This window comes from Balaenoptera ricei, chromosome 11, assembly GCF_028023285.1.
Source record: "Balaenoptera ricei isolate mBalRic1 chromosome 11, mBalRic1.hap2, whole genome shotgun sequence".
Lineage (NCBI taxonomy): Eukaryota > Metazoa > Chordata > Mammalia > Artiodactyla > Balaenopteridae > Balaenoptera > Balaenoptera ricei.
This window is the reverse complement of record NC_082649.1, coordinates 39,933,577-39,951,999: the sequence shown is the minus strand read 5'-3', so window position 1 is coordinate 39,951,999 and position 18,423 is coordinate 39,933,577. Positions and strand designations below refer to the sequence as shown.

Here is an 18,423-nt window from a genome sequence, read left to right as displayed (position 1 = left end):
GATGTAATTGTTAGAAAGGAAATAATCTGCTTGCAGAAGTCACCTTGGCTACACAGAACTAAAGCAGAGAGGAGGTTCTTAATAAAATGATTCTGAGAAGGGAGTGGTTACTTGTATCATAGCTGTCTTGCTTCAGAGTAAATGATGGCGCTTGAATCAGAAGTCTTTGCCTTGGACTGGTTGCCTGGCACGGCAGGGGTTCGCCGCAGGTGGGGGGGGGATCACTTGCTGCGTTTTGGAAAGAGTGTATTTTGATTTTGTCAATGGAGGAAGATACTTAAGGCAGTCAAGATCATTTTGGAGGTTATTTCAGGCATAAGGCAGTGACTTTGGAAATGAAGAGGAAGGGACAAATCTGTGAACTGTTTTAGAATGTAGACTATCTGGGATTTGGTAACCCCCCCGTTGACTCATTCACCTCCCTAATCTCACCATCACTTAAACTAGCGGTAGGTCACCATTTTGTACAATTCCTATAATGTGTTCTGAAATCCACCAGCCTTTGAAATCACTGACCTATTTGGTACCCTCCCCTGGGGACTGCTACTGCTGTCATTTGGGCAAGCTTGTTCTTAGCCTCTGTAATTGAAGAGCTCCATTCAGAAGCAAATGGGAATAATTGATTTTCATTCTCCAGAGGCTGGAAAAATCAGAGACCACAGGAGGGTTTTTAAAAAGGAGACCAAACCCAGAAATAAATTTACTCCAGAACCCCTTCTTAAAAGAACTCTCTTAAGAATCTTGTAACCGGAAGCCCATCTCTCTGGAATAGATCTTGCTCGACTTTAAAAAAAAAAAAGTGTGTGTGTGTGCTGTTAAAGGAAAAATTGTTCTGACACTTGTTAAAAGAGTAAGGAAGATTTTCAGACTAGTGCAGTAGGAGTATTGCCATAGGGGAGAGAGACCAGGCTCATCTTCATATACAACAAGGACCAGTGGGGATTTTTGGCCAAAGAGGAGGGTGAGTGAGTCAGTGGATGGAAAATTTCTAAGAGGAGACATCAAGGGTAGGGGGATTCTTGCTAAACTGACCTAACAGGATTCTTGCTATAGGCAGACCAAGGACTTAGACATCAAAGAGGGGGGATGAGGAACTGGATCAGATATCAAGGGTGGGAGAACTCTTGATAAACTTACTTAACAGAATTCTTGCTAAAACTGGGCTGAGCAGGTCAAAGATAGGATGGGGACCAAAGTCAAGGCCTAGTTGAAAAGAGTGTTCAGAGGAGCCTGACTAAAATTTGGTCAAGGAGAGGGGTGTGTGTGTGTGTATGTGTGTGTGTGTGTGTGTGTGTGTGTGTGTGTTTTATTTGAAAAGTAATACATGCCTCACCTCTAGAACAAATCAGTCTCAACAGTTTGGTATATAGCCTTCCATATGTTAGTATAGGCTTAGAAAAATACACTGTTCTTACAGAAATGAGATCATACTCTACATACTGTTATGCAGGTGCATTTCCCACTTCATATATCTTACATGTTTTTTCATGTCAGCACATATACACTGGTCTCATTCTTTAGAATACTTTGCTTCACTTTAGATATTGATGCCAAACCCTTATATTTTAAATTCCAGTTTATAATTTTTTTCACATAAGTTATCCCATTTATTCCATAAAACAACTCTCTCAGGGTAGGGATAGAACAAGTGACATGTCTACTTTATGTAAAGTTTAGATGATCTACTAGAGATTTTGTAGCTAATACAATGTGTCAAGTCCAGGATTCACTCATATGAGTCAGTTGCATGTGTGAAAAAAAAATTAGATCTTTGACATTCATCTTACAAATTAGCATCATTCAGAATACTGTTTTTGTTGTGATGCTTGGGACATTTAGGAAATATATGTGGTGTGTATTGGACCTAGAATCTGATAATAAATTTCATTTGAGGTGTACATCACTTTTGCATTATTAATTTCTATCTTGAAATTTTGTTATTTTAATTTCCTTAAAACAACAAAATAATCATCTTTAAATACTTTAAGATTAAATGAATTCAGTCAGCTTGTAACTTTCATTATAATGTTGATGCTTTCAGTAGTTACCTTCAGTAACAAGGTTTGTCAGCTAATTGGATTTCTGGAAATGTTAATAGGAGTCTTTTGGTTAACTACCTCTATTCATTTCCCTCTGGGACCCGGTTCCTACCTAGAATATAGTGCCTCTCTTTCAAGACTCTTTATTGGTTTCCTATAACCTCTGGAGAGAAAAAAACGAGTAAGACAGAATGAATGAGGGGCGGGGAAGGTGAAGCAGGGCGGAAATGAAAGTGTATGAGCTGTGGGAAATTCATCTTATTCAGGAATGAGAAAAACAGCTGAGAGAGTGGTTTTCAAGAAGTTGTATATAGCACAGTGTTAAGATTTTGGAGTTAAACCAGTGTCACCCATTCCAGCTCTGTGACTCTGGTTAAGTTATTCATCCCCATACTTGTCAGTTTCCTAGGGTTCCCTTATAGGGTTCTGGTGAGAAGTAAACAGTGAGTTGTTTAATCCACTTAAAGTATACTTGGCTCATAGCAAACATTTAATATTGGCTGTTACTTCCAAGCCTTTTAGACTCAAAATTCCAAGAAAAGGGTCTCAAAGTCTGGATGGAGTAAAGTGACCATATAATTTATTGTCCAGGCCAGGATCCTGTTAATAATTATGCTGGGACAACAGATATAAGCCAGGATTTATGGTTTCCCTAAGTTGGAGGAATCTTTGCCCCCAAATGTGACTGATTAAGGCATCTTGCCTTCCTACCCAGCTCAGTTAAGCCTGTGGACTTTGACAAGCCAAGGAGCAAATCATTCTTAAAAGCTTTTCTGCACGCGTGCACGCGCACACACACACACACATGCTCTCTCTCTCTCTCTCTCTCTCTCTCTGTCTGTCTGTCATATACTCATTAAACAATAGAAGAAGCCTTGCTTTTTCTTTCTAGGTAACATGTTACCTTAGAATATGAATCTGCACATATATTCAGACAAATCTGTACAGTATTTTTTACTCAAAAAATAACTTGACAGGATATTTGAGTTCTTAGAAATAGTTTCCATAATCTAAAAAAGTAATTTGCCATAGCCGTCTTTAAATAGCTAGGCCCCCTCATGCTTTTATGTGTAGATTTCTCTTACCTGTGTAGATTTCTCACACCTTTATGTGTAGATTTCTCTTACTGCATGTGCCCAGTGCAGTGCTTTCTTGACAGTGAGGATACGGTGATAAACATAACATATTCCTATCTGCCCGGAAGTTGCTTGTGGTCTAGTGAGAAAGGCAATCAAATAATGACAAATACAGAGCTCTGAACTGAGATCATTTTCATCAAGGCAAAGTACAAGGAGCTCTACAAGTAGCTCATGAAGAGCCCTGCCTGGCCTGGGGAGGAAAGGAAAGAGTTCCCTGAGGAGGAGAGCTTTGCTCAACACTGAAGGGGAGTTGAAGAGGCAGGATGGAATGGGGGTTGGGGAGGAGGCAGGAGGGAGCCTGACCTTCTAGGAAAGAAGAGCCTGCATGAGGAGTGCAGAAAACTAGGAAATGTTTGCTTTTAAAAGATCACCTTGGCTGCAGTGTGATTACACACCCTTCCCCCTGGTTGCAGAGCCCTTTCATCCCTTTTTCTTGAGAACGGATGCCATTCATCCGAGCGGTCACCCGTGTTCCCTTAGCGTTTGCACAGTTCTCTTATAGAACGAATCACACTGCATTATAATTTTTGCTTCTATGCCTCTGAGGTTCTTTAGGGCAGTGGCTTGGTCTTATTTATTATGAGGAACCTAGAATAGCACAGTGGCTTTTCCCCTCCTTCCCCCTCCCCACAAATATTTGAGTATTTACTCTGTGCCCTGTACTGTGTGCTTGCTGTTTGGGAAGGTGGTACAAGACGGGCACGGTCCCTGCTATCATGGAGCATGCGGTGTGACAGGAGTCAGAATTTTGAACTCGGGAGACCATTTTCATGCAGTTCAGCACTTCTGTGACTTTTCCTGCTGTTGTGGAACAGAAACAGTGAATGCTGGAGTGTTAAGAAGCCAGGCTAAGGTAAATTGAATCAAATAAAAGATAAGGGCCCCCAAAGTAATAGTATAAACGGTGAGGGAAATATGGCTTGTAAAAGTGTGATTATACATTATTGCTCATGACTGCATCGCAGTAAGAGCAGAGCACTCCTGCGGTGGTATCATGTCTCAGGTTGTCACATCCATGTCCATGTTGAGACTGTGCTCCCTCCTGCCACCATTCCCATTCCCCCTTCCCCTTACCAGCGTTGATAAGGAGGCAGTGATTGAAAATAGCAGTTACTGGTGTGAATGTACAAGGTTTCTAACAGTCCCTGCTCTCCAGGAACTTGCTGGTTTGTGTGTATGTGTGGGGGGCGGGGGGGTGGGTATTGTGTGTGCACAGATTGGCAGGAGGGGGGAGAGGTCCTTGCTGGCTTTGTGGAAAGAGGGGGCCATCCTTCCAAGTTTTTTGTGTGAGTTGTGTCACCTGTGAGGTTAAAATGGGGCGTTGCCTTTCCACTGTGTTTCTCTCTCATAAGGGAATAAACCCTTCAAAGTCACTGCCTTTCGTCACATGTTTGAAACACAAAACGCATGGCCACAAAAGCCAAGGTGACCAGAAATATACATTTCATAGTTGACAAGGACGTGTCTAGCCTGACGTGTTGTGTCAGAATCGTTTCTGCACCATCCTTACCAGGGGGCATTTGTACAGACCTGAGTTCTTCTCTGGGAAAGCAGCCACTTCTAGCTCTTAGCTCTGAGCTTCAGGTGTTTCCTCCATATTTCTGATTATTATGCTTATGTTGCTATTTCTTGATGTAAAAATTTTACACATCTTCTATCAGTCTTTGTTATGGAAGAGCAGGGTTTAGCTTTCTTGCACTCTCTCGGTCCACTGCCTCCCCCTTCATCCTTCAGATATATCACAATTTTTAGTTACATCAGTATCTAATGTTTATGTTTATATTATTATGGCTATTAATATTATTCACCTGCTGAACCAATTAATATACTCCAATCCTTTTTCTTTTTTTCTCATTCTGCCTCTCTTGTTGGTTTTCTGAGTTTCCTATGTCCAGCTCACTCTTAATCCCCAAAATAAAACCATACTTTTAAAATCCCTAAATATTCTTTTCCACATTCCAGGCAGACCCATCAGTTGATCTTGTCAGTTTTATTTTCTCCCACAGATGCCAAAGCCCTGCATCCTCCAGCGATGGTTGGGTATTTCTGAGGCTTGCTGCGCACTTGATTCCCTTTGCCTTTTTTTGTCCCGTTTCCTGGATGCCTGTCTTCCTCTTTCTTGGTTTGCTCATTTATTTGGTAGGGCACATCCTCCAGTCACTTCCTGATAAAAGGGTGTGTGGGAGGTAAAATTTAAGACTCTGCATGTCTAAAAATATCTTTATTCTCTGTTTATACTTGACTGATTCTTTGTCTGCCATAGAATTCAAGGTTGGAAATCACTTCACCTTCGAATTTTGAAAGCATTGCTCCTTTGTCTTATGGCTTACAGAAACGAAAGCCATAAGACTTTTTGAAAGTCTTGAAATTATGGAAAATTCTGATGCCAGTCAGTCCTTTGTATGCAAACTGTTTTTCCTCTGTGGAGACTGTATTCTCTTTATCCCATGTATTCTGAAATTTCACAGTGTGCCTTGGGATGGGTCTTTTAAAAAATTATTTATTGTACTAAGTATAAGATGGACTCTTTGAACTGGAAGTTCATATCCTTCAGTTCTAGGAAAATTTAAGTTATTTCTTTGATAATTTTCTCCTCTCCTCTTTCTCTCTTTCTCTGGAACTCTTGGTCCTCTAATTTTCTTATCTTTTCTCTGGAATTTCCTATCTCTTTTTTGGTTCCATTTTCTGAAGGATTTACTGAGCTTTATCATCTAGCTCTGTATTTATATTTATATTTCTACTGTAATTTTTTTTTAAAACTTATTTTATTTATTTATTTTTGGCTGCGTTGGGTCTTTGTTGCTGTGCGCGGGCTTTCTCTAGTTGCAGCGAGCGGGGGCTACTCTTCATTGCGGTGCGCGGGCTTCTCATTGCGGTGGCTTCTCTTGTTGCAGAGCACGGGCTCTAGGCGCACGGGCTTCAGTAGTTGTGGCACGCGGGCTTCAGTAGTTGTGGCACATGGGCTCAGCAGTTGTGGCTCGCAGGCTCTAGAGCGCAGGCTTAGTAGTTGTGGCTCATGGGCTTAGTTGCTCCACGACATGTGGGATCTTCCCGGACCAGGGCTCGAACCCGTGTCCCCTGCATTGGCAGGCGGATTCTTAACCACTGTGCCACCAGGGAAGTCCCACTACTATAATTTTTTAATTTCCAAAAGCTTTACACTGATTGTTCCAATTTTTTCTAATCCAATTCTTGTGTGATAATAAGCTTTTTTGGTTGAGGTTTTATTTGGTTCCTTAGAGTCCCTTTATTCTGTTTGTTTTGTGCTCTCTCCTTTCATGTTGAATGCTCTCCTCAAATGTATGGTGATCCTTTGTTGTCGTTTTAATTTAAAAGTGAGACACCAAAAAAGCCGATTGGATGGTCTATATAGAGGTGGGATGAACTTGTCAGGGATAGGTTTTATATGCTCTATGTAGGGTGTTTGGGCAGGAATCCACCTGCTTTGTTGGGGAATCCCTGGAAGTCAGCATCTATTGAACCTTTCTGTGGAGTCATTTGGTTTCTACAGGAAAAAATCTTCTAACCTTCTGTTTGCAAGTGGAGGGTAGGGCTCTTAGCATGTTGGGAGCCAAGTGCGTGAGCAGGTCTGGAACCTCGTCCTTCAGGATGTAAACTTCCTTTTAGGGCCTCTGTTTTCGGTACAGTGCCTCTTCCTAACTTCTGCTGTTCCTAAAGTCCCTGGGTTTAGAGCCCACCTGGTTCAGTTTCTTCGCAAAATAAATCCACCTTCTGCCTGGGTGCAGGGGTAATAGTCTACTGGCTGCCCTGGATGTGACTGGGGACCTGGTGGGCTAATGCTGCTGCATGCAGAATTTGTATCAAGTCCTCGTTTTCAGCCCCTCCTCATCTCTGGTCTCCTGTGCCACCAGGTACTTCTAATCACCGACCCTTCCCAGGGTGCTTGTGTGAATTGGCATCCCCTTCTCTGGATGCAGGGACTCACTTTCTCAGCTTTGCTAATTTATCTACTTTTCATCTTCCAAAAATGTTGACATTTTATGTTCACTGTTATCCTTCTCGTATTCTTTTTTTGTTTGTTTTTACTCTCATTTTAGTGGGTTTCAGGATTGAGCAGAAATAAAAATACATGTTCAGTTTTTCCCAGTCAACTAGAATTCCTTTGGCATTGTTTTGGGGGTTTCTTGTCTGATGGTTTCATGTCTGTAAGTTGTGTCTTTCTCCAAAGATCACAAGCTTCTTTGACAATGGGAATGGTTTCCTAGACTCCTTATTATCTCTCCTTTTACCCTCAACAGTTAATTATGTAGAAAGCATTTTAGTAAGGATGTGTCAAATTCATTTGAGTAAAATGAAGTCTTTTTAAAATTAGACTGACTTTGGACAATGTTTCCTTCTGTTGGAAAACTGCCAGTCCTTCCTGAGGTTCAGAGATAAATCTGCCTTTGCAAGGATAACTAAAAGGATAACTAAAAGAGGAAAACAGAGAAGGCCTTTGGCAGAAAAAAGCTGATGAGACAAACTCCTGTTTAGACCTTGATGATTTAATGAAGAATTGATGGAGAGCTGCCCAGAACCTCTCTTCCCCCTCAAGTTTGTTGCCGTTGCTCCCTCTTCACAGAGTCAGGGATGGAGCAGGCCCTTTTCCGACTTGGTGTTCTGAGAGTCTTTGACTTCCTGAGAACTAATGCGGGAGGAGACCCACAGAGCTGCAAGTTTTTTTTTTTTTTTTTTAAATAAATTTATTTATATTTGGCGCATTGGGTTTTTGTTGCTGCTCGCGGGCTTTCTCTAGTTGCGGCGAGTGGGGGCTACTCTTTGAGGTGCGCGGGCTTCTCATTGTGGTGTGCGGGCTTCTCATTGTGGTTTGCGGGCTTCTCATTGTGGTGGCTTCTCTTGTTGCGGAGCACGGGCTCTAGGCATGTGGGCTTCAGTAGTTGTGGCACGTGGGCTCAGTAGTGGTGGCATATGGGCTCAGTAGTTGTGGCTCACGGGCTCAGTAGTTGTGGCTCACGGGCTCTAGAGCACAGGCTCAGTAGTTGTGGTGCACGGGCTTAGTTGCTCCGTGGCATGTGGGATCTTCCCAGACCAGGGCTTGAACCTGTGTCCCCTGCACTGGCAGGCGGATTCTTAACCACTGAGCCACCAGGGAAGTCCCTCCAAGTTGTTGTGTCTCAACAGTTAAGGTCAAGAGCCTGAATAAACTAGAAGGAATATGCATTAGAAGTCAGACGTGGGATTTTGTTTCAGTTCCACGTTAATTAGCTATATGGCAATCAGTAAGTCATTTGGACTTCAGTTTTCTTACCTGTAAGATGGAAATAGCAACATGTATTCCCTACTTTATAATATCATTGTAAGGGCAACATACATGTTTGTCAACATTTGAGCATATTGTCATTTTAAACTAACCATGTAACCATGGTGTTCCAGACCCTCATCTGCCTATTGACTGGACATCTACACATGGGAGTCCAAATTAATTTCAGCCTCAGCTAATCCAAAACAAAACTCCCGGTGCCTCCTCCCCTCCCCTGCCTCATACTGCCACAATCCCAAAACAAAGCAACACTGGTTTTCCTCCTCAAATTACTCTCTCATTAGCCACTAAATTGTTCACACACACCCGCCCCCCCCCCCCCATTTGGTCACCAGATCCTGTCTTTTCTATTGAATCTGTCCTTTCTTCTCAGTGCTCCTTACCACTGCCTTTGTTCGGGTCCTTATTTCATGCCTGAATTGCTAACTTCTAGCTGGGCTCCCTGGATCTAGTCACACACTTCTTCCAGTCTATCATCTATACAAATGCTTAGCATAATGATTTTTTTTCAAATTCTGAAATAATTAAAACCATCAACAGTATGGTGAATAACAAATTCACTGTCTAAGTTCCCACTTCCCAGCTGTCAACAGAAGGATTTTTGTAAAACTTACATCTGATCATTCCCTGCTTGAAACTTTCAGTGGCACACAGGACCCTTCATGACCTGGCTCTGCCTGCCTCTCCATCCTCGCACTCACCATCATGCTCCAGCCACTCACAAGTACTTGCACTTGCCCCAGTTTGCTGGGACTACTCAGGAGACCTTGAATTGGGGCGTTTCCTCCTTGTTTCTCCTGGCTGGCTGATTCCATCTAAGCTTTAAAGGCTCAGCTTAAGTGTCTCATCTTCTGCAAAGCCTCCCTTATTCCCATTTCCCCGTGAGCCATGCTTTGCATACTTCCCAGAATTCACGCACTGTGTCGTCATTTGTTTACTTGTCTGACTTCCCCACTCTCCTCAAGGGTGGAGACTATAACACTCTGGCGTATGGAAGATAGTGCCTAAACATTTATTCAGTTGAACTGGATTGAACACTCTGCCAGCCCATTGAGATGCCATTACTTGTCTGTGTGAAGTAAGCAGTTAGGTAACTGGACAACATGAAGCAAGCTTGCTGACAGCTAAGAGCCACTGTAGGATATCGTTTAGTCCTGATCCCACAGAGTAGTCACAGATGAAAGTGGACTGGCCACTTTGGTTCCAACTTATGGTTCTTCTGTCTCTGTGTTTTATGTAAAGATATCTCAGATGCAGTATGCTTACATGTCCCATCAAGAGATTGTTGCCATTTTTAATGGATAGAGAGTAGCAGGTTCGTTACACTACACAGAGATCATGTCACACTGGGGTCGCAGGTTAGGAAAAACCGAATGTTAGAAGTTGCAAACTGGTGGCCCTGGGCAGTTCCTTGCACAGTGCTGTGCTCTTGGAAACATGAAGGATTCCCTTAAAGGGCTTAAAATACATAGTATGGAAGTGCAGCATAAAGAATTCAGTGTGGTCCAAGGTCAAATGTAATCAGTGCTGTGGTGATGGTGCACTAAATGTTTAGGGATCTCCTGTACCTTTTTTTTTTTTTTCCTGGTGCTCTGTGCTCTGCTTTTGTTTGTCAGTGATCAGCCCTTTGGTACTTACTGCTTTAGAGAAACCTAATAGGACAGCTGTGATAGGGAGGAAGGCCTAGATTGTAAATAGCTCTTTTCTTGGGCTGCCAAAAAGGAAGAAACTTGGGTGGAGGGGGATGTTACTACCATCCTGTCTGAAGCTAAAATTCCAAGCAGAGAGATGACAGTTCTCCATCTTCATTTAGGTTTTATTTAATATATTCCCCATTCCCCCAAATTTTTCCACATGGGCATTTAGAAGAAATGCTAGTTAGAGAAAAAGGAGGGGGAAAGGCCTTACCCAGTTGGGAAAGTTGCAGCTTTATGCAGGAAAGTGCTTATCTTTCTGCCTTGTCTTTTCGAATTGTTTTGAGGTAGTTTTAGTGCTGGTATGGGATATCCAAACTTAATCACCTCTAAACCGGAGACATGGAAGTAAAAGTTAGAAAATGACAGAGGGCTTGCTCAGTTCTGCCTTTTTGTTAAAAGCAAGGGCAGTTTAAACCTCAGTTTTAAGGTTACTTTGGGACCTGGATTGAGATGGTTGAAGAGGTAGCAGATTCCTAATGCAGTACTAGGAGCTGACAGACCTGAGCTCCCAGCTGCTTTAACTGGTGTTACTATTCCCTTTTTCCCAATTCCTCTTGTTTATTCCAGTCATCTTGCTATTGTGTGCGACCTTGTATGACTGCATCTTCACTTCGTCTTGTCATCCGGTTAGATCACAAAGTCCCTGTTTGGCCAAAGGCCAAGAGCACCATAAATGGGAGTTTTGGATCTGCCACTGATTTGGCTTGTAATTTGGGGCAAATAATTTGTTTTTGGATTTTAGTGTCACCTAGTTTATAATAGAATGATGATTTTTTGTCTTGTGGGGCAATTTGAAACTAAGTATGAAAATTGTACCTCTTAGATTTTCCAGATCTGTTTCACTTTCCATCGTTCTATTCATTGTCAGACACAGGTAAATCATTTTTGGTTTAGGAAATGAGGTATAAATGTGACAAAGAGATCATTGCTTTTAACTCTTTGTTTGGAAGGTGCTATAGGAATCCAAGCTTAATGGAGGATGGGGACACCAGGAAGAAACTCAAGCTCCTGACCTTGTCACCAGCTTCCTTAATTGACAAGGAACAAATAATGTAGCTGTCAGAGTACACATGTCCTCTCTTTTCACTTAAAATTTATCTTAAGCTTTTAAGCCAAATACCTACGTGCTTATTAAAGTGACCCATGTCACACATATACAACCATTTATTATTAACATTTCATGTTTTTCTCTTCTTTTCCCTGTACATAGGTTCCTTCCCCTCTTTAAAAAAAAAAATTCTAAAAAGACTACTACATGAATGTATTCACACTGTGTTTTACATAGTGTGGTAGAATACAGAGCAGAACGTGAAATTCCCCCGTCACCACTCTGTGGTGCCTCCGCGACACATGCTTCCTTCCCCAGAGGGAACCAACGTCAACAGTGGATGAGCATGCTTCCCATCGCCATCCAAGGGGGGGGGGGTGTGTGCGTGTGCGTGTGTGTGTGTGCATGTGTGTACTTATAAAATGAGGGCTCATCTTTTGAATATTATACAATGACTTCTTTTTTTCACTTTGCTGTAACACAGCATATCTTATAAAATCTTTCCACGTCAGGACACATAAGTCCAACTTGTTGTCTTTTCTTTCCTTTGTTGTTGTTGTTAACTGTTATGTAATAATTCATTTTATTGGGGTACCTGGTATTTAACTCCCTACCTATAGGTGGACGTTAAGTTTGTAGTTCTTACTCTTACAGTGGATCAGTCCTGAACAAGGATGTGTCTTTGTGCGCATGTACAAGCATTTCTGTTGGATAGCTGCCTGGAAGTGGAAATGCTGGCCCAGAGTGAATGCCTATTTTTGGTTTTGGTGGGTGCTGCCAAATTGTCTTCCCAGAGGAATTCACCAATTTAAACTCATACCAGTGGTATTTAAGAGTGTTTGTTTCCCTGATCTTTACAAGCGTTTTATAGTGTCATTATTTTCATTTTTGTCAGTCTGATAGGTGAAAAGTGGTATGTGATTATTTTAATTGGCATTCTTCTAGGTTGTGTTTCTGTAGATCTAGCCTTGTCTGATTTCTGCCTTTTAGGAATCCCTCAACATTCCCAGTTACTTGATAACATTTTTTCTTATTTTCTTAGGCTGAATCTCTCTATCTATTTTATGTCCATCAATTATCTGTGGTGTAGGGTGGGAATCGTTTCACTTCATACAACTTTACACAGGAGGTGGGGTAAACTTGTGCACTCAATCCACAATCCTGATAAATGTCTCTCATATATATTTTTTCTCTACAGTATTTACAATTTTCTTTCTTTTTTCTCCTTAGCATTATATTGTAATCTCTATTCTGTCTTATTACATAGCAATATAAATAGTATATAATATTCTATGTGTCTCCACCTTAGTTATCATAGTCATTTCTCTGTTGATGGACTTTTGGGCTATTTCTAAAATTTTATTGTTATAAATAATGCTGCTTCCAACATCTGTGTATAAAGGCTCTGGGCCCAGATGGTTTTACTGGTGATTTTAATTTTAGTGCTCTATGTCAGTGATTCCTGAATATAGAAATGCATAGATAGCTGCCCAGGTGATCTGTGACTTAAACCTAATACTGATATCACCCAATAACGATAGCACAAAAAGCAAAAACTTCAGACCAGCTTCCTTTATGAATGCAGATGTGAAAATGATAAGTAAAATACTCTCAAGTAGAAGTCACTGATATGGCCCTAATGGATAATGGCCAAATAAGGTTTATTCCAGGAATGAAAAAATGGCTCAATATTAAGAAAGCTATTGATAACATTTTAGTTGGTTCACTGTGAAAAACTATGATATTATCCATAGATGCAAAAATGTATTTAAACTAAACAGTATTTCTTTTTTTTTTTTTTTAAGATTTTTAGAAATTTCTTGTAATGTCTGAAACATTTATATTAACATATTTCCATACATATTTCCATACACATACAAATATAAGATTTTTAGAAATTTCATGTAATGTCTGAAACATTTATATTAACATATTTCCATACAAATAACCCAATGAAAGTTTAGTATTAGTTGTTTTGTTTGTTTTTTTATACTGCAGGTTCTTATTAGGCATCAATTTTATACACATCAGTGTATACATGTCAATCCCAATCGCCCAATTCAGCACACCACCATCCCCACCCCACCGCAGATTTCCCCCCTTGGTGTCCATATGTCTGTTCTCTACATCTGTGTCTCAACTTCTGCCCTGCAAACTGGCTCATCTGTACCATTTTTCTAGGTTCCACATACATGCATTAATATACGATATTTGTTTTTCTCTTTCTGACTTACTTCACTCTGTATGACAGTCTCTAGATCCATCCACGTCTCAACAAATGACTCAATTTCGTTCCTTTTTATGGCTGAGTAATATTCCATTGTATATATGTACCACAACTTCTTTATCCATTCGTCTGTTGATGGGCATTTAGGTTGCTTCCATGACCCGGCTATTGTAAATAGTGCTGCAATGAACATTCGAGTGCATGTGTCTTTTTGAATTACGGTTTTCTCTGGGTATATGCCCAGTAGTGGGATTGCTGGGTCATATGGTAATTCTATTTTTAGTTTTTTAAGGAACCTCCATATGTTCTCCATAGTGGCTGTATCAATTTACATTCCCACCAACAGTGCAAGAGGGTTCCTTTTTCTCCACACCCTCTCCAGCATTTGTTGTTTGTAGATTTTCTGATGATGCCCATTCTAACAGGAGTGAGGTGATACCTCATTGTAGTTTTGATTTGCATTTCTCTAGTAATTAGTGATGTTGAGCATCTTTTCATGTGCTTCGTGGCCGTCTGTATGTCTTCTTTGGAGAAATGTCTATTTAGGTCTTCTGCCCATTTTTGGATTGGAGTGTTTGTTTCTTTAATATTGAGCTGAATGAGCTGTTTATATATTTTGGAGATTAATCCTTTGTCCGTTGATTCATTTGCAAATATTTTCTCCCATTCTGAGGGTTGTCTTTTCGTCTTGTTTATGGTTTCCTTTGCTGTGCAAAAGCTTTGAAGTTTCATTAGGTCCCACTTGTTTATTTTTGTTTTTATTTCCATTACTCTAGGAGGTGGATCAAAAAAGATCTTGCTGTGATTTATGTCAAAGAGTGTTCTTCCTATGTTTTCCTCTAAGAGTTTTATAGTGTCCAGTCTTATATTTAGGTCTCTAATCCATTTTGAGTTTATTTTTGTGTATGGTGTTAGGGAGTATTCTAATTTCATTCTTTTACATGTAGCTGTCCAGTTTTCCCAGCACCACTTATTGAAGAGACTGTCTTTTCTCCATTGTATATCTTTACCTCCTTTGTCATAGATTAGTTGACCATAGGTGCGTGGGTTAATCTCTGGGCTTTCTATCTTGTTCCATTGATCTATGTTTCTGTTTTTGTGCCAGTACCATATTGTCTTGATTACTGTAGCTTTGTAGTATAGTCTGAAGTCAGGGAGTCTGATTCCTCCAGCTCCATTTTTTTCCCTCAAGACTGCTTTGGCTCTTTGGGGTCTTTTGTGTCTCCATACAAATTTTAAGATGATTTGTTCTAGCTCCGTAAAAAATGCCATTGGTAATTTGATAGGGATTGCGTTGAATCTGTAGATTGCTTTGGGTAGTATACTCATTTTCACAATGTTGATTCTTCCAATCCAAGAACATGGTATATCTCTCCATCTGTTGGTATCATCTTTAATTTCTTTCATCAGTGTCTTATAGTTTTCTGCATACAGGTCTTTTGTCTCCCTAGGTAGGTTTATTCCTAGGTATTTTATTCTTTTTGTTGCAATGGTAAATGGGAGTGTTTCCTTAATTTCTCTTTCAGATTTTTCATCATTAGTGTATAGGAATGCAAGAGATTTCTGTGCATTAATTTTGTATCCTGCAACTTTACCATATTCATTGATTAGCTCTAGCAGTTTTCTGGTGGCAGTTTTAGGATTCTCTATGTATAGTATCATGTCATCCGCAAACAGTGACAGTTTTACTTGCTGTTTTCCAATTTGTATTCCTTTTATTTCTTTTTCTTCTCTGATTGCCGTGGCTAGGACTTCCAGAACTATGTTGAATAATAGTGGTGAGAGTGGACATCCTTGTCTCGTTCCTTAGATCTTAGAGGAAATGCTTTCAGTTTTTCACCATTGAGAATGATGTTTGCTGTGGGGTTGTCATATATGGCCTTTATTATGTTGAGGTAGGTTCCCTCTATGCCCACTTTCTGGAGAGTTTTTATCAGAAATGGGTGTTGAATTTTGTCAAAAGCTTTTTCTGCATCTATTGAGATGATCATATGGTTTTTATTCTTCAATTTGTTAATATGGTGTATCACACTGATTGATTTGCATATATTGAAGAATCCTTGCATCCCTGGGATAAATTCCACTTGATCGTGGTGTATGATCCTTTTAATGTGTTGTTGGATTCTGTTTGCTAGTATTTTGTTGAGGATTTTTGCATCTATATTCATCAGTGATATTGGTCTGTAATTTTCTTTTTTTGTAGTGTCTTTGTCTGGTTTTGGTATCAGGGTGATGGTGGCCTCATAGAATGAGTTTGGGAGTGTTCCTTCCTCTGCAATTTTTTGGAAGAGTTTGAGAAGGATGGGTGTTAGCTCTTCTCTAAATGTTTGATAGAATTCACCTGTGAAGCCATCTGGTCCTGGAGTTTTGTTTGTTGGAAGATTTTTAATCACAGTTCCAATTCCATTACTTGTGATTGGTCTGTTCATATTTTCTGTTTCTTCCTGGTTCAGTCTTGGAAGGTTATACCTTTCTAAGAATTTGTCCATTTCTTCCAGGTTGTCCATTTTATTGGCATAAAGTTGCTTGTAGTAGTCTCTTAGGATGCTTTGTATTTCTGTGGTGTCTGTTGTAACTTCTCCTTTTTCATTTCTGATTTTATTGATTTGAGTCCTCTCCCTCTTTTTCTTGATGAGTCTGGCTAATGGCTTATCAATTTTGTTTATCTTCTCAAAGAACCAACTTTTAGTTTTATTGATCTTTGCTATTGTTTTCTTTGTTTCTATTTCATTTATTTCTGCTCTGATCTTTATGATTTCTTTCCTTCTGCTAACTTTGGGTTTTGTTTGTTCTTCTTTCTCTAGTTTCTTTAGGTGTAAGGTTAGATTGTTTACTTGAGATTTTTCTTGTTTCTTTAGGTAGGCTTGTATAGCTATAAACTTCCCTCTTAGAACTGCCTTTGCTGCATCCCATACGTTTTGGGTTGTCGTGTTTTCATTGTCATTTGTCTCTAGGTATTTTTTTTATTTCCTCTTTGATTTCTTCAGTGATCTCTTGGTTATTTAGTAACATATTGTTTAGCCTCCATGTGTTTGTCTTTTTTACGTTTTTTTCCCTGTAATTCATTTCTAATCTCATAGCGTTGTGGTCAGAAAAGATGCTTGATATGATTTCAATTTTCTTAAATTTACTGAGGCTTGATTTGTGACCCAAGATGTGATCTATCCTGGAGAATGTTCCGTGCACACTTGAGAAGAACGTGTAATCTGCTGTTTTTGGATGGAATGTCCTATATATATCAATTAAATCTATCTGGTCTATTGTGTCATTTAAAGCTTCTGTTTCCTTATTTATTTTCATTTTGGATGATCTGTCCATTGGTGTAAGTGAGGTGTTAAAGTCCCCGACTATTACTGTGTTACTGTCGATTTCCTCTTTTATAGCTGTTACCAGTTGCCTTATGTATTGAGGTGCTCCTATGTTGGGTGCATATATATTTATAATTGTTATATCTTCTTCTTGGATTGATCCCTGGATCATTATGTAGTGTCCTTCCTTGTGTCTTGTAACATTCTTTATTTTAAAGTCTATTTTATCTGATATGAGTATAGCTACTCCAGCTTTCTTTTGATTTCCATTTGCATGGAATATCTTTTTCCATCCCCTCACTTTCAGTCTGTATGTGTCCCTAGGTCTAAAGTGGGTCTCTTGTAGACAGCATATATATGGGTCTTGTTTTTGTATCCATTCAGCCAGTCTATGTCTTTTGGTTGGGGCATTTAATCCATTCACGTTTAAGGTAATTATCGATATGTATGTTCCTATGACCATTTTCTTAATTGTTTTGGGTTTGTTTTTGTAGGTCCTTTTCTTCCCTTGTGTTTCCCACTTAGAGAAGTTCCTTTAGCATTTGTTGTAGAGCTGGTTTGGTGGTGCTGAATTCTCTTAGCTTTTGCTTGTCTGTAAAGCTTTTGATTTCTCCATCAAATCTAAATGAGATCCTTGCTGGGTAGAGTAATCTTGGTTGTAGGTTCTTCCCTTTCATCACTTTAAGTATATCATGCCACTCCCTTCTGGCTTGCAGAGTTTCTGCTGAGAAATCAGCTGTTAACCTTATGGGAGTTCCCTTGTATGTTATTTGTCGTTTTTCCCTTGCTGCTTTCAATAATTTTTCTTTGTCTTTAATTTTTGCCACTTTGATTACTATGTGTCTCGACGTGTTTCTCCTTGGGTTTATCCTGTATGGGACTCTCTGTGCTTCCTGGACTTGGGTGGCTATTTCCTTTCCCATGTTAGGGAAGTTTTCGACTATAATCTCTTCAAATATTTTCTCTGGTCCTTTCTCTCTCTCTTCTCCTTCTGGGACCCCTATAATGCGAATGTTGTTGTGTTTAATGTTGTCCCAGAGGTCTCTTAGGCTGTCTTCATTTCTTTTCATTCTTTTTTCTTTAGTCTGTTCCGCAGCAGTGAATTCCACCATTCTGTCTTCCAGGTCAGTTATCCGTTCTTCTGCCTCAGTTATTCTGCTATTGATTCCTTCTAGTGTAGTTTTCATTTCAGTTATTGTATTGGTCATCTCTGTTTGTTTGTTCTTTAATTCTTCTAGGTCTTTGTTAATCATTTCTTGCATCTTCTCAATCTTTGCCTCCATTCTTATTCCGAGGTCCTGGATCATCTTCACTATCATTATTCTGAATTCTTTTTCTGGAAGGTTGCCTATCTCCACTTCATTTAGTTGTTTTTCTGGGGTTTTTTCTTGTTCCTCCATCTGGTACATAGCCCTCTGCCTTTTCATCTTCTCTATCTTTCTGTAACTGTGGTTTTTGGTCCACAGGCTGCAGGATTGTAGTTTTTCTTCAACAGTATTTCTAATACATTTAAAAAGGAAAAAAGTAAGATACTTCCTTTACATGTTACAAAGTGTCTACCTCAGACTAACTGCCAATAACATTAGCAGGACAAAACAAAAAAATACTACTTAATAGTATTTTAGAAGCTCTGGCCAATGTAGTAAGGTATGAAACAGAAGTCAGAATTAAGGCTTTGAGGATT

General features: G+C 39.8%; 1 protein-coding gene across 13 annotated transcripts in view; it reads left to right on the top strand.

Annotated features, from left to right (window-relative positions):
• ANKS1A (ankyrin repeat and sterile alpha motif domain containing 1A) overlaps positions 1–18,423 on the top strand; it is a 191,653-nt gene that overhangs the window by 57,672 nt on the left and 115,558 nt on the right. The window lies entirely within an intron of this gene.